Source organism: Trachinotus anak, unplaced genomic scaffold, assembly GCF_046630095.1.
Source record: "Trachinotus anak isolate AG129_WGS33_773 ecotype Australia unplaced genomic scaffold, CSIRO_AGI_Tana_v1 ptg000004l, whole genome shotgun sequence".
Taxonomy (NCBI): domain Eukaryota; kingdom Metazoa; phylum Chordata; class Actinopteri; order Carangiformes; family Carangidae; genus Trachinotus; species Trachinotus anak.
In genome coordinates this window covers 12,500,308-12,514,590 of record NW_027273855.1, presented here as the reverse complement: position 1 = coordinate 12,514,590, position 14,283 = coordinate 12,500,308, and the positions used below count along the sequence as shown (strand labels likewise).

The following is a 14,283-nucleotide window of genomic DNA, read 5'->3' as shown; positions in this document are numbered from 1 at the left end:
TAAAATCAAAAAGAGAATGCCCTTGTTAGTGACATAAAAGCTGCTACTTCATCCGTTGTGATTTCAAAATGGTGAAGTGTTTGTACTTCTGTGTGCTCACAGTCATTCCTGCGCAACCACATTTGACCTGTTTTGGAGTTGACAGTGTGTCTTTTTCACTCCACTTGGCCTTGGGAGGAATCTGCTCAGCTTTACAAAATGAGGTCAGCAAAGAAGCCTTGGTGCAGTGAAACACACCACACACCTTCTTCTACAAAGTCAGGATCCCATCATTCACTCTATCTTTACGCCAGACCGACTGAACTGAGTGGGGAGAGAAAGCTTTCTGTAAGTTAATTTATTGCCAGCTAGCCTCAATTATCTCCTCTCTGATTCTATTTTTCATTGCTTTAATTCATTTACTCACCCGAATCTTCTTCTTTTTTTTAACATCATCAGATTTTCAGGAATAAATTCTGCTTTTCTGAGACAGTAAATCTTCACAGCATGTCTTTTGAATCTAGATTTTCAAAGACCCAGGAGTCGGTCATCAGTTAAGGCAATTCTCCTCCTTGACTAAGGACTACTGAGAATTAGTCTGAATTGATGTTTAAACCAAGCAAGCTGCTGAGCTTGTGAATCAATGTGTCTATTATCTTTTCCGGACAGATCAATGGAGCCGGGGAATTGGCTGTGAATGGCAAAAAAAAAGACATGCAAACTCACCTGCCAATGGTTAGACTTAACTCCATTATCTGCGTGTGTCAAGACTGTCCATACCTAGCCGATAACCTTTTTTTTCCCTAAGATGAGCATTGCCTCAGTATTGTTAGAGCTCATGTCTGATAAGGTGTAAGTCAATGATGATGCCCTGTTATGACACCTACTGACAAAAACACCTTCTGAGTTAAACATTTCCTATCAACCGCAAAATCACTAATAGTGAGGCAGTTTTCCCGGACCTTAATGTGAATCATAAACATGAGTGACTGGCCGTGTATGTGCACATTCAATCAACTGCACAGATGACTCAACTCCAAATCTCTACACTCATATGATCTGTGAGCTTTAACACATGTTTATACATTCTGCCCTTGGCTGGGCTAACAAGAGAGAATATTAAGAAGAGTGGAGGGCCAGAGGCGATGAGGTGACAGCAGCCAGGTAAAGCACAGGGAGGTAATCTAATAGGACATGTAAAAGGGCCCCTCCTCATGGCTTATTCATCACAGGGGATGCTATTACTGAGAATGGCATGGGCTATGTGAGGGATATGCTGGCGGGGGCATTTTCCCTGGTGTTACAGAGTACAGGAGAGAGGACAGATGCTGTGAGGCTCAGCAGACTGATGCAGTAGCAGCACTGCATGCAGATCTTTCATGCAGGGAGTGATGCTTCACTCTCAGCTGATTACAATTTTCGCATGATACATAACCTATGATTCATGCTGACACTGACTGATATAGACAGCCTAGCTCCCCAATAGTCAGATATGCTCCATTATGTGAGTTTGCTGATTCAGTAATTTGTACCAGCAGTGGCATATCTTATAAGAGCAGAGATACAAGCTTATTAGGGAGAGAAGCCCTCATGTAATACACTAAGTCCAATTTGTGTAAAATAGGTAAGCGTACACCTTGTCTGGTGGGATTGGGTTAATGTGAGATGCATGCAGCTCCTAATTTTGCACTAGAGGACGAAAGATCCCAGGGTTCAACTGGGGGCCCAGGCAGAACAAAGTCATGTTAAAAAAAAAACAAAAAAAAACTGCTTCGCTCCTGCAGTGAGAAGCAGAGAGCGCTGCACTGCTGCAGAGAACAGCCAAGATGCTGATACCTCAAACGCACAGGTTTTAAAATGGAGAAACCATTATCCATACAAAGCCCATGTAGTGCATTGCAAACGTCATCACTGAAAGCTGGGAAGTGTACCACCTTGTGCGTTTTTGTGAAGTAAAGCCATTGCAGAAAGAGAAGTTCAACCTTATTGGCTGACTAAATGATGGATGATCTCACTCTCACAGAGTTGTGCAACACGCAAAAGACAAATTTGGTTGGTCAAGATATTCTATATTTTAGCGCACTGCAGAATAGCACCAGTAGAGCAGTGCATCTTGGGTAATGAAAGGTAGGCAGATTAAGTGCATTTTACATTATGAGGCAGCTTTAAGATAGTGACATTCACTCACTGATTGCATGATTATTGCTCATGATGTGTGCAGTGCTCTTGTGGTGTGCCTTGTGCTTTGTACTTTGTTGTTGATGTACTTGTTTGAAATACAGTTCCTAATAATTAACAGTATAACAGTATAAATAACAGTCTAATAAACCAACCAGATTTTTTTTAGGTACAATATCACCTGGTGACAAATGATCATCTTGATTTAGAAGTGGTGACTGAGTCTTGACACAGTGTCACATCTTCTGATCTTATGTGAACATTTTTTAATTAAATGGTCGTAAATGCAGCTTTTTGCAACTCATTCCTGAAAAAATCCATCCAGGAATTTTCACTGGAAATTAGATTTAAGAGATATTGAGGCAAGTTTCAAAGCACACCAGAGGAGATGGCCTCTCTGAGGAGCAAATTATTCCTCATTGAGGTCTGAGCACACTCACTTCTCAAAGCAGCTTTTGCTGTGGTGTGAAAATTATTAAAGGGGATGGAGGGTTATGTGTGCATGGAGGGGGTCTCTCTTCTGAGGAGTCCTTTACACTGATGATTCTCAGCAGTGTTAGGAGAGCAGGGGGGGGTGGGGGTGGGGTGGGGGGGTTACTGAGGAGGACAGGGAGGAGAGGAGGGCGGACCGAGGATGTGCACACACTGACCCTGGAGGTTGCGTTCCCCTTTAAAAGTCCCATCCCACTCAGATACGCAGAGCTCATGCAGGATCTGCTGCGGCAGTGGGGGAACACTGCTGAGCTGTGCAGTTTATGCTGCCAGCAAGCGTGCAAAGAAGAGGAGGGGGAGTGAGCGCGCACAGGAGGAGGAGGAGGACTGAGGGAGAGAGGGAGAGGGAGAGAGAGAGTGCAAACAATGTCATTCTGTTCAGGAGGCAATGCTGCAGTCAACTTTGCCGCGCCATGAAAGCACATCACCAGCAACCAAGAGGCTCAGAGTGAGTGCAGAGAAGTTTTCCTCCTCTCCTCCCGGTGTGTGATGCGGTCCAAGACTCATCAGTAGGTATACATTTATTTCCTATCTAGTCTTATTTACCTTGTATGTTGTCTCCTTACATGTCTACCTCTGTGCAAAGGATAGTATACTTCTTAGCCTTACAGGAGTTGATATATGTATCATTGTGCATGCCTGCAGTGTTAGAGCTCCTGGCTGCTTCTGTCTCATCAGTTTCAGCCTCCTCTGCACCAGTAATAACCAGGCAGCAGCCAGCTAGACAGCCAGTCAGTTAGCAGTCAGGCTCCTCTGCTCCCTCATCCATGTTTAACACATGGTACAGGCTGGAAATAGCAGCCGGCGTGTCAGATAGCGGCTGCTTAAGAGACTATTTGACACAAGGACAAAAAAAACTAACCGAGATGCAGAGAGTTCCCTCCACTAGAGGAGACTTTTATCTGCTGACTTTGCTGTTAGGAGAGTACAGATAGTCCCAGCTCTCTACTTTTCTCATCTAGTTATGGGTTTATATTTAGCAGCATGTTTTAGTTGTGAATATGATTCTGGAAACTGGTGGGAAGGATCTATTGTGTCAGTGGTCCTGTGCTGACAGTGTCTGAGTGCTGAGATGAGGAAATGAGAATGAGGCTACTGTGGCCTGTATGGGACAGGGGAGCTGTGGTGCAGTCATGAAGTTGTGCTCTAGCTACTATGACTTTTTCTGCTGTCCTATAAGTGGATACCAGGGCAGAGTGCAGCTCTGTAAGATTTTTCTTGGCGGGTTTGGCACAAACAGTGTGAAAGAAAGAGTATTCGGCGATTGGTGTTTGCATTTGTAGAAGATTTATTTTTCCTTTGGATAAAAGCGGAGAGGAAAAGGTCTCTCTGAGCAGAACCACTCTTACACTGGCCAATATCTCTGCAGCAGCGACAGCACTATCTCAGCAACTCTAAAAGTCAGTATTGCTACTTTTGTCTTTTATGCTTTATTACATTGTCTATGTTCAACTCCAAGCCTTTTCAAAGGCCATCTAAGAATAGTTGTTGTTTTTTTTAAGCGTCATATAAAAGTTAGTCAGTATTTTAATTGTGCTCTGAAACCAGTTTTGGTGGATTGGACCGTGAATCCAGCCAGGACAGTTTGCTTGTATGCAGGAACGGTCAGCACTGAGTTCACCTCAGGTAACTGTGCTAAGACCTTGAAAAAGCCGGCCCTGCATCGACAGCTGGCGCTTTGTGAGGCTCAAGTCTCGAGCATCTCTCTGGCCTTTGAATTTCTCCCCACTGCAGGCAGGCGAGTGCAAGGGAATAGAGTGATAGCAAACTGCACTAAAGGTCCGTGCCACATCCGGGGCCTGACATCATCTCTGAACATCTGCAGTTCTCCTGCTTACACTCTTACTGAGGGTGGGTGCTGCACTGCCAGCAAAGGAAATTGCCGCACTCACCTGATGTTCCTTGCACCTCATTTCTGCCCTCCCCCACCTCCCACCCTCTTCTTCCCTCCTCCTCCTGCCTCGTCTCCAATTTCTCTACTGTAGTCTCTCTCAGAGGTACAGTTGCCCAGCACAGTGCCTCACCGGCATGCTTTGCACCTCTGTGATTCTGCAACCCCCCATCCCTCCTCCTCCTCCTCCTTTCTCCTCCACTCACCCCTCCTCTCCCCTGCTGAAAAAGTATGCAGCACATGCTCTCACCATCCTCCTTGAGCAATTTGCCTGAGTGAATAGAGAGAGGAGAGACAGAGAGAGAAAAAAAAGCAAGAGCCAGTGAGCCAGCAGCAGAACAGCAATCCTGCAGTGTCCTGCAGCAGCTGAGTTCCTGCAGTGCTGGCCTCTAATAGCACACATGCACAAGAGTGCACACACACACACACACACACACACACACACACACACGCTCTGAGGCACACAGACACACACACAAGCATGGGGATGCACATCAAAGATGACCATTCTTTCTCACACACAGACTGTCCTTCAGTCACGTGACACAGTGGTGGTAAATGTGAGGGAGAGCAGGCTGTCTCACTCTGGGCTGGACTAAGCTGAGTTTGGAGACAGAGAAAGAGAAAGACACACACACATATACACACACACTCTGCCCATGGAGCTCCACAGGGAGGCAATGGTGAGATTAGCCGTTTGTCCCCCCCACCCCCTCTGATGGTGCATTGTCCCATTCCAGCACTCCAGTTCCGATGATGTAATCAATGCAGCAAGCTTTGAACTTGCTGGGCTAGGGGTTCCTCCCCCCCCCCATTCTCCCCTGATTGACACAGATGCAAGTGTGAGGCCTCAGCTACAGTATGTGTCCCAGGTAGGAAGACAAATGAATTACAATTTTATGTGATGATTTCGCTATTAAAGTGCAGAACATAATTTCCACTGAGTGGGCTATCTCATTGCCCATATTTCGCTCAGATAGTTCATGCTTCCATATATTAAGAACCAACTCAGTTGGCGAAACTACTGCTGGCTCTTTGTCAAAACGTTGCTGTGCAGTGCAGTGCCGCATCTCCACTTCCAATAAATTAGAGCAACTATCTGCAGGCGAATACGCCTCTTCTGCTCTTTTACAAAGTTGCTCTGCTTTTCTACTTGCTGTCAGCAGGGAAAAGAAAAACCTCCAAGCAGAGCTCAGAGCGCTTTGAGTTCTTTCTGGTCATAACATCATGGTGACTTTGCTCTTTCATTGATAAGGTCATCAGTGTGTCGGTAGGCTGCAGTGGAGAGCAGCACCAGTGATGCACAGTATGGTGCGTTAGAGATGCTCAGGCAGCCAGACTCAGACCATATTGTAGCAGGTGAGATTTGCTGAGCTGGTTCCTGCTGCTGCACCCAGAATCTGCCTAGTGATCAACTTCCACTACAGCAGTGATGAACTGGCATCACCCCTCCTCTAGTAAAAAAAAACAAAAAAAAAACCCGGCTAGCATTAGAACAGCTCTGCATAATTAGCACTCATGGATGGTGATGATTCTGCACATTTGATGCAGTTTAATGTGTCTAGCTGAACAGCAGACATTGTACATCTGTATATACATCAGCTCTGACATTAAACGTCACTGCTCCAGGAAAATATACATTTTTCAAAAATGTTCTATATCTTTCTTTCAGACTTTCACAGCCATGTAATTCACATTTCATTTGTAATTGAAGTGACCTACTGTGACCATACTGTACAAGATGATTTGATGAATCAGCAGCTTTCATTAGTATGCTGCCCTGGTGCCCAGTTACCGCTTCTATAAACTATTCATTCTGTTGTGTTAAAGATTAAGTAAGACTGCTGACTAATAAGAGTATGAATGAATAGCAACACTGTAGTTGAAGATATTAAATGTACTTTAATCCTTTCAGCTTCAACCAGTAAGAACTGAGGTTTTAGCATTAACCAAGAAAGACAGACAACAGTTTCCACCAGCTGGATAGAAAGGGTGAAAAGGGAGAGAAGTCACTGCCTGCAGGGAAACTGGACTTCTTTATTATCTATGACATAACAACGATGATCTGGCAAGTCAGCGCAATTGAAAAATACTCTTAACTTAACAATTTTTCAGTCAGTTGCCACTGGCCCTCACATCATCTCATCAGCTCCGCTTTTGTAAAGAAATCTACTTAACTCCTTCATGTGTTAAAATGTTCAAAGTAAAAGCTGTGCTTGCTAACTGATTGAAGCAGGCTGAGTCATGCTGGGTCTTTTCTGGGTTTCCCCCCTCTCTGATCCTCTGCTCCTCCCCCTCTGGTCTAGGAGCAGGCTCATACACCGGGTCCGGCTGTTGGTGGCGTGTTGGAACATGCCTTGACTTGTTGTGCTGACTGAGTGAGGCAGAGATAGCCTCAGAGAGAGAGAGAGAGAGAGAGAGCAAGAGAGTGAGAGAGAGAGAGAGAGAGAAGACACCCTTGGTCAACAGTTTGCCAGAGTGAAGTGACCCACACACACGAGAGAGACAGACTCCTGTTGATGTCAACACTCACTGGGGACGAGCATGAATGGAGGAGCGCCACTGCCGCCTTGCTGCTTGGTGAGTGTCAAAACTCTGTGTGACTAAAAGCCTCTGACATAGAATATTACAACTGAGCATGTCTGTGAATGTCTAGATTAATTGTCACTGCACAGAGGGGCACAGCACACCGCCACTCCAGAAACACTAATTAATGTGGAGAAGTAAAAAGATGCTAAAATGAGACCTTCAAATCAGCTTAACAAGGCCTTGTAGTTGACTGAAGTATAAATGAAAAAATGGTAATTTGAAGTGTACAGCTCTCAGTGTCGTGAAAGCGTCCAAGCCGAGTCTTGATGCTAACATGATGCCATGGTAACTATACAAAAGGTTACACTCAAACACACAGTTACCAATCACACAGTGGCCCACTAACCTCCGCACAGACAGAGCACCACCAGTGACCCTTTCACAAGTCCACTGGGACTCAGCGATCATTGTCTGACCAGGGTCTGATCCTCACAGAGAAGGACAGCTGATTTTGTTATTGTTTTCCAAATGAAAGCCTGTTTCCATCAGGAGACCCAGCAGGCCACCTCTCCTTCCTGAAAAGCAGAGACCACAGAGATAAAGAGCTCAGAGTTCCTCGTTTCTCATAACTGATTTGTATCTGGTTAAATGCAGACGAGAGACAGAGCTGATTTGAGTTTCTGTTCATAAAGCGACAATCTGTCGTGACCGATGGTGCGGCAGAAGATTCAACAGAGAAGTGTTGGAGACAGGAAGCGTCGTTTGATTACACTGAAAAGCAGATAAAGACAACGTTAACTGTAGCAGACTGCCCACGTTGTGACACATGGTCGCGACACGCTACTGATTAGCTCTACGGTAAAAACTCATGTGGGCCTGTCAAAACTCAAATACATTAATCATTCAAGTGAATTAAAGGATAGTCATTTAGTGTCCTGTGCACTATGATCTGTGTATTTTACCTGTGTGTGACCAAGCAAGCAGATAGTTACTGGGGCAACTCTTGTTTTCTGGTAACCAGGGGTAGTGTGCACTGTGTGTAAGACTCACAACCATTAAATTATTAACACACAGCAGGATGACATACAATACTCATATCTGAATATTAATTAAACCAATACACATTCACAAAAAATGTTTTGTCATTACATTAATTTTACTACTTCATTTTATACCAAGTTAAAATGCTCCCAGTGTTGATTTTGCTGATTAGAAATGAAAACATCTTCAAATCAAGAGACATACTTGTGGTATATAAACCTCACAAAACACTAAGCTCCAGCGGCAGGCATGCCATCAGTTTGTGTGTCATGTGTAGCATCGTGTAGAAACATGGCCTTACAGTAAATACTAATGTCATTGTTAGCCATAAGATGATTAGGTCTGTGGAATGGGACCGGAGCAGGAAAGCATGACTGTTTGAGCATTGTTAGCTGACACTAGAACAACCAAGACATGCACAGTGGTGAGGAGCGAGGAGGGGCGAGGATATACAGAAAAGTGCACAGGGTTGGTGATGCTCGGTAGCAGGGGTTTTTTTTCTTTTTTTTTTTTTTTTTGTCTTACCATCTGAGGCCTGACAGCAGGAATCCAGCATATTCAGGAAGTGTAGGTGGGTCTGGCATTGGGGTGTACGTGTAAATGTTTGTGTGTTTGTGATCGGTTGAGGTGATGGGAAATACACATGGTTGCTGAGGAGTAGGTTGAACATGTCATGAAATGTAGACTTGTGAAAGACGTGTATCGTTGTAACAGCAGAGACCAACGATAACTGGAACAAATACCAATCTAAGACAAACACTACGTGCATCATGTGAACATTTCACATTTCACAGCTGAAACAATAAGTCGATCTGCCCAAATAACCCACAACTATTTTGATAAGTGATTGTGTCAGTCATTTAAAAAAAAAAAAAAGTCAAATATTCTCATATTCCTCTGCTTGTCTTTTTCAAATATCATTAACTTCTTATTTAACAAAACTGTCTCACAAAACATTTAAAGACATCACATTTGGATGTGATGGACATTTTTAATGATTTAAATAAAATAAAAATCAATAAGCAGATTAATTGATAATAAAAATAAATAAATACAGGCCTACAAAGATTTCATTTTGATTAAGCTGTTTCATCACATTTTGAATAGAGGCTGGTATGGATAATGGTACCAAGACACTTAAGTTGCCAAATTCAATAACTGAAATGATGCTTGTTCTGATATCTTGCTTTGGTCTTTAACAAGCTGTCTGATAAAAAAATAAATAAACATTCTTAAAAGTTTTAAAGCAAACACTTTGGTTAATAAAATAACATACATGTAAAAATAATCATTCTAATATTAGAAAATAACTAAAGTAAAATTTCAATCGGGAAAATAAGAAATATCAAATCAAAGCTAAGGACAAATTTTTGGTGCCACTTTTGCTATTTGAGTAAACAAGGTTTTTCATTGTGTATTATTAACTCAGAATCTGTAAACTATGACTTCGAATATACTGTCACTTTGATGATGCTTCGAGTAGAGACAGCAGATTATTTGATTTGTAAATCAACAGAAAATTCATTTGAAATTATTTTGATAATCAATCATTAAATGCATTTTTCAAGCAAACATACAAAACATTTCGTACACCACGGATCACTGACGACCGTTTTCCACTATTTTCTGATATGTTACATCAATTTTAGACCAGAAGAAAATGGCCCCACTCACGTTGTTTCGTCTGTCTATCTCTCTAGCACTTCATCATATTTGCAACAGTAATCCAGCACAAGACATTGATATAATTAATATAATTAATATAATTTAATCCTATATCTATGTCATATAAGTATAACTAAAAAGAACTGTATAAATGAAGGCCTATTTAACATGAATTTAACCTGGCAAACCTTAAAATATGTTCCTCTAGATCCCCTACTAAAATAATTTGTGCAGTGTTAATCCACACCTCACATTAATTTTTGTAAACACATTTTTTCATAACATTTTTTGGACAATTGTACAGAAAAAGAGAGACCAACAAATCTGTCTGCAAATCTGAACCCAGCCTGAGGCCTGAACCATATTTGTGGACAGGTTTGTGAGTCGAGGCTCGTTGCTGCTCCTGCTGCTGCTGTTTGCTGCGTGAGGCGGTGAGGCAGCCGCTCATTCATTTAGCAAACTGGGTGTTGTTTTCACTGGCATTCCTCAATCCTGTATTAGGGATTATATCAAGCCCTGAGCAGGAAGGAATTCCTGTCATCATGTGCTCAGTGAAGGCAGCGTCTGGCTGGCCACAAAGACACGACGAGACTCGGACACAGCTGTTTGGCAACTGAAAGCAGGTCAAGAGGCGTCTCTTTGTTTGTCCGTGGACATCACTTGTATCCACATGTGTGTGAGGCAGGGGCAGACAAATAAACATTTAGTGTTAGTATTAGCGGGCATGTTGTGCCAAAACTTGTGCCAGAGCATCACAAACATCTTTCTTAGAAATGCCTCTGTTTTGTCTTTGACATCAGATACGGTCAAAATGCTCCAACCACCAATCAAGCGAGGAATTTCCAGTTACACAACCAAAAAAATGCGTCATAAAACACAGCAAAAGCAGACATGGAGGGCCACAAATAGCCTCACTGCAGATTTCAACTCTAAAGCTACACCAGACAGAGGAGATTCAGCCAACTGTATGTTTTCCAAGCATCCCTCCTGACACATCTCTGTCTCAATCACGATTCCCTCTCTTCCCTCCTTTGCTAGTGACTGCAGATCGCTCTCGTAACCATGTTGTCCCGTCAGCAAAGCAGAGTCCACAGGGAGAGGACAGTATGGAATGGTCAGCCGGCTCAAAATAGCACTGCAGCGAGCAAACGCAAGTGATCGCGAGGGGGATTTTAGTTGTTGTCCCTTAGGAACATAAACACACACAGGGCCATGCATTATATGGCATTCATGTGAACAGGGAGACACACACAAATAGATGAGAGCTAAATCAAACTGAGCTTTTTGTTGCAAAATCATGAGTCATGGCAAGTCTATTCTTAGTTCGGGGGTGTTTGTGTTTGCCCAAGTTGTGTGCACTTAAAGTGATGCTGCACAAAAGGCTAGAGGAGTATCGAGGATATGTTTGGGAACAAGCTTTGGGTCACTTTGGGCAGCAGAGTGCACACTCATGAATGTATCACAGTTATATAAAGCTGAGGAAGGTGGGGCAGAGTGCCTCGTAAAATCTTAATTTAAGATTTCTAAGATTTATTTTGAAGTTTTCATGGAAATGTATCTGGCCACATTAAGTTGATTCCATGAACCAGTTGTTGCTCAATCATTATTTCCTACTTCCCTTATAGAGCTTCTGGCTGTTGGCATAGGACCACACCACCCCCAGGGGCTTTCAGTGTGAGGCTGTTGCCTTCCAACAACCGCCACCATGAAGCTGGGCATTAAAGGCGTGAGAGTCCGGAGTGTCAGACTCTCATGTGGGAAGTGCACGGCAAACAGCAGTCAGGATCCTGCCGGGGGAGAGGCGGGCAGAGGTACGGAACTGTCGGACACGGGTGCTGTGGGTGTTTCTCTGGCAGTGTCTTAGCTGGTTGTTGTGAGGAGTGAGAACGAAGCAATCAGCAAGTATACTGCCGCAGAAATTCTTCGCAATAAGAGGCCCAGGGATTGCAGCTGGCACAAGGAGAAAAACGAGAGGAAGGAAAAACACAAATCGGCATTGTATGAAAACAAGGATCCTGCTGCTAAGTTTTTACATGTGTGCTGACACAGTAGAACTTAACAAGCGCTGAGGACCTGATACAGAATTCATTGAAGATAGATCTACTGAGGGCATGACCTTTGTGTGTACAGCCTCTACAATATTTGCAATTGGATCAGATCATCCAACTACTCTTTGTCTTGTACTTTTATGACCCTCTGCTGCCATCTCGTGACTGAAGCTCCCAGCATGCTTTTGTTCATCAAACACAGCAGCAATTTGTAAAACCTACATTGTACATTTTTTTCCATTGACACAGCTTCAAAATCCCTTTCATTCAGAAAATATGGCTTGGTTCACCATGATTTGTGATCACTTATTTTTCAGTTTTAAACGCATGTTGTTTTTGTGTACAAATATATTTTTGCTTTCTGCATTTCCCTCTGGTTTTCTATAGTGATTGTATTCACTAATTTCTTATTTATTAGTTTCAGCCTAAATTTTTTTTTCATCCCTCATCTCTCATAAATTAAAACTGTAAAATAAAGGGGACAATAATAAAGGGCAAATAAAAGCTACTTAAGGACTGATTCAGTAATTTGCCTTGTTTGTTTTCACAATTCCCATGCATTTTGTAATTATGGAAAACTTGTGTTGTATAAACCACTTAGCACTGTGTAAAACCTCTGTGAGACCCTTGAAAAAATTACGTTGCCATGCGAACACAGTAGACCTAATGAGTGCAGATGAGCCAGAATGGCCTGGATGTCAGGTGCACACTAATTTAGGTTTACACACCCATACACACACACACACCCATACACACACACACACACACACGCACTCACATATACACATACACAGCAAACACAGATTCAACTGAATATATGGTGTGCTCCTGATTTAAGATCCAAAAAAAAAATTTTGCCGACACAATATATTGTTATAATAATATATTAATATAGATTGTTTTGCCAACACTATATTTTTTCATTTAGTTAACATTTGATGCAAGCTTTGTGTGTTGTAAAACTGATTGTTGGTTATGGGTGATTCTGATGGTAAAGGCAGATGTGTCTGCAGCAGGCTGCTGGAAAAAGACCAGCCTGCCACTGCATTGCTGTAAACACAAAAAGGGGTTGCAGTTTTTTCTGAGCTGCAGCAATGCAGAAGCAGTGAAGTCCTGCTCCCACACAAGGTCACTGCTTTATGGCTTTAAATCTTCCTACACTTCAGCTCTTTGGTAAACCACAATCACAAAGACACCAAAGAATTAACAGCTACTCTACACAATGTACAACAGACAACCCTCATTACTCAAAAATGTCACAACAATTTAATACTTTATTACTGCCTGTGGGCCCAATGATCTGTTTGATAACGAGGAAATGTACTTTGATGCAAAATGTAACCATCAGCCGAAAATTTTAATTAAATGTGTGTTTTCCATTTAAAAATTCCTTTATAACCAGAGAAAGCTGAGATGCTCAGCGTGTGCTGAGGGTGATTGTCTCAGTCCTAGACTGGAAAGCTTAAATGTTGGGTGGGTGATGCAGTGTGCTACTGTGAACTGCCTTTTAAAATTGAAATATGTGCAATTGTTTTCCAGCTGTGTAAATGTGATGTTTCAGCATGTTCACCAGTTTGCAGTATAACACAGGGCTGGGGAATATATGTCCAGCTGCAGACCATAATGTTGATAATCCTGTAAATTAGTGCTGAAATGATGAGTCAATTAATTCAGAATTAACTGACAACAATTTAATACTTGATCAATCATTTTTATCAGTCACAAGTTCCAGATCTCAAACTTTCTGTGTTTTATATAGATGAACAATGGATTTTATATCTTGAGATTTGGAGTATTGGTTGGACAAAACAAGCAGATATTACCTCGGGCTCTGAGAGAAGCTGCCTTTCACTTTTTTGTGACATTTTATTGAGCAAACAATTATTTCACTTATCTAAAAGAATGAAATTAAATTGAAAAATAATTTTAAAAAATATAGCAGTTGCAGTCCTAATGATGACATTTTGGGTATGACTAAAACTTATAAGTGTAGTTTACAGCATTAGTAAACAGTCAACAGCTGAAATTTCTGCTGCTTTTAGACCCTTGTGTCAGATGCACTTTAAAGTGATTATTTGATCTTATCATTACCTTAACTTATCTTACATAAAGTTTTTATAAACTCTGATTATCTATGTGTTGTTATTATTTTTAACTATTGTTATGATTTCTTTTGCCTTACTTTGGGTATTTTGTAAAGCACTTTGTAAACATGTACTGAAAGTTGCACCATAAAGAAACTGTATTGTCATTACTTCCATGCGTTAATAAGGAGTGGGGCAGTCTTTATAAGGTTACAAGGGAATTATTTAATTTACATGTGGTTATTAAATAACAACAACAATAATCATGATAATAATAACAATATCAGATGTAGTATACTTCCCTCTTAAATGATCTGACAGGTGCTCTCTGCTTCACATGCTTGACGTGTGGCATCATTTCTTTTTAAATCTTCTT

The 14,283-nt window shown here is 41.9% G+C and overlaps 1 long non-coding RNA gene across 2 annotated transcripts; it reads left to right on the top strand.

Annotated features, from left to right (window-relative positions):
- The first annotated feature begins 2,981 nt into the window (after window positions 1-2,981).
- LOC139620430 (uncharacterized) lies at window positions 2,982-12,343 on the top strand. Of its 2 annotated transcripts, none has more exons than XR_011690823.1 (3): window positions 2,982-3,162; window positions 6,847-7,120; window positions 11,401-12,343. It is a non-coding gene; the product is annotated as an uncharacterized lncRNA (long non-coding RNA). The 2 variants fall into 2 exon arrangements; XR_011690822.1 differs by having other exon boundaries at window positions 2,983-3,158.
- Window positions 12,344-14,283: the final 1,940 nt, after the last annotated feature.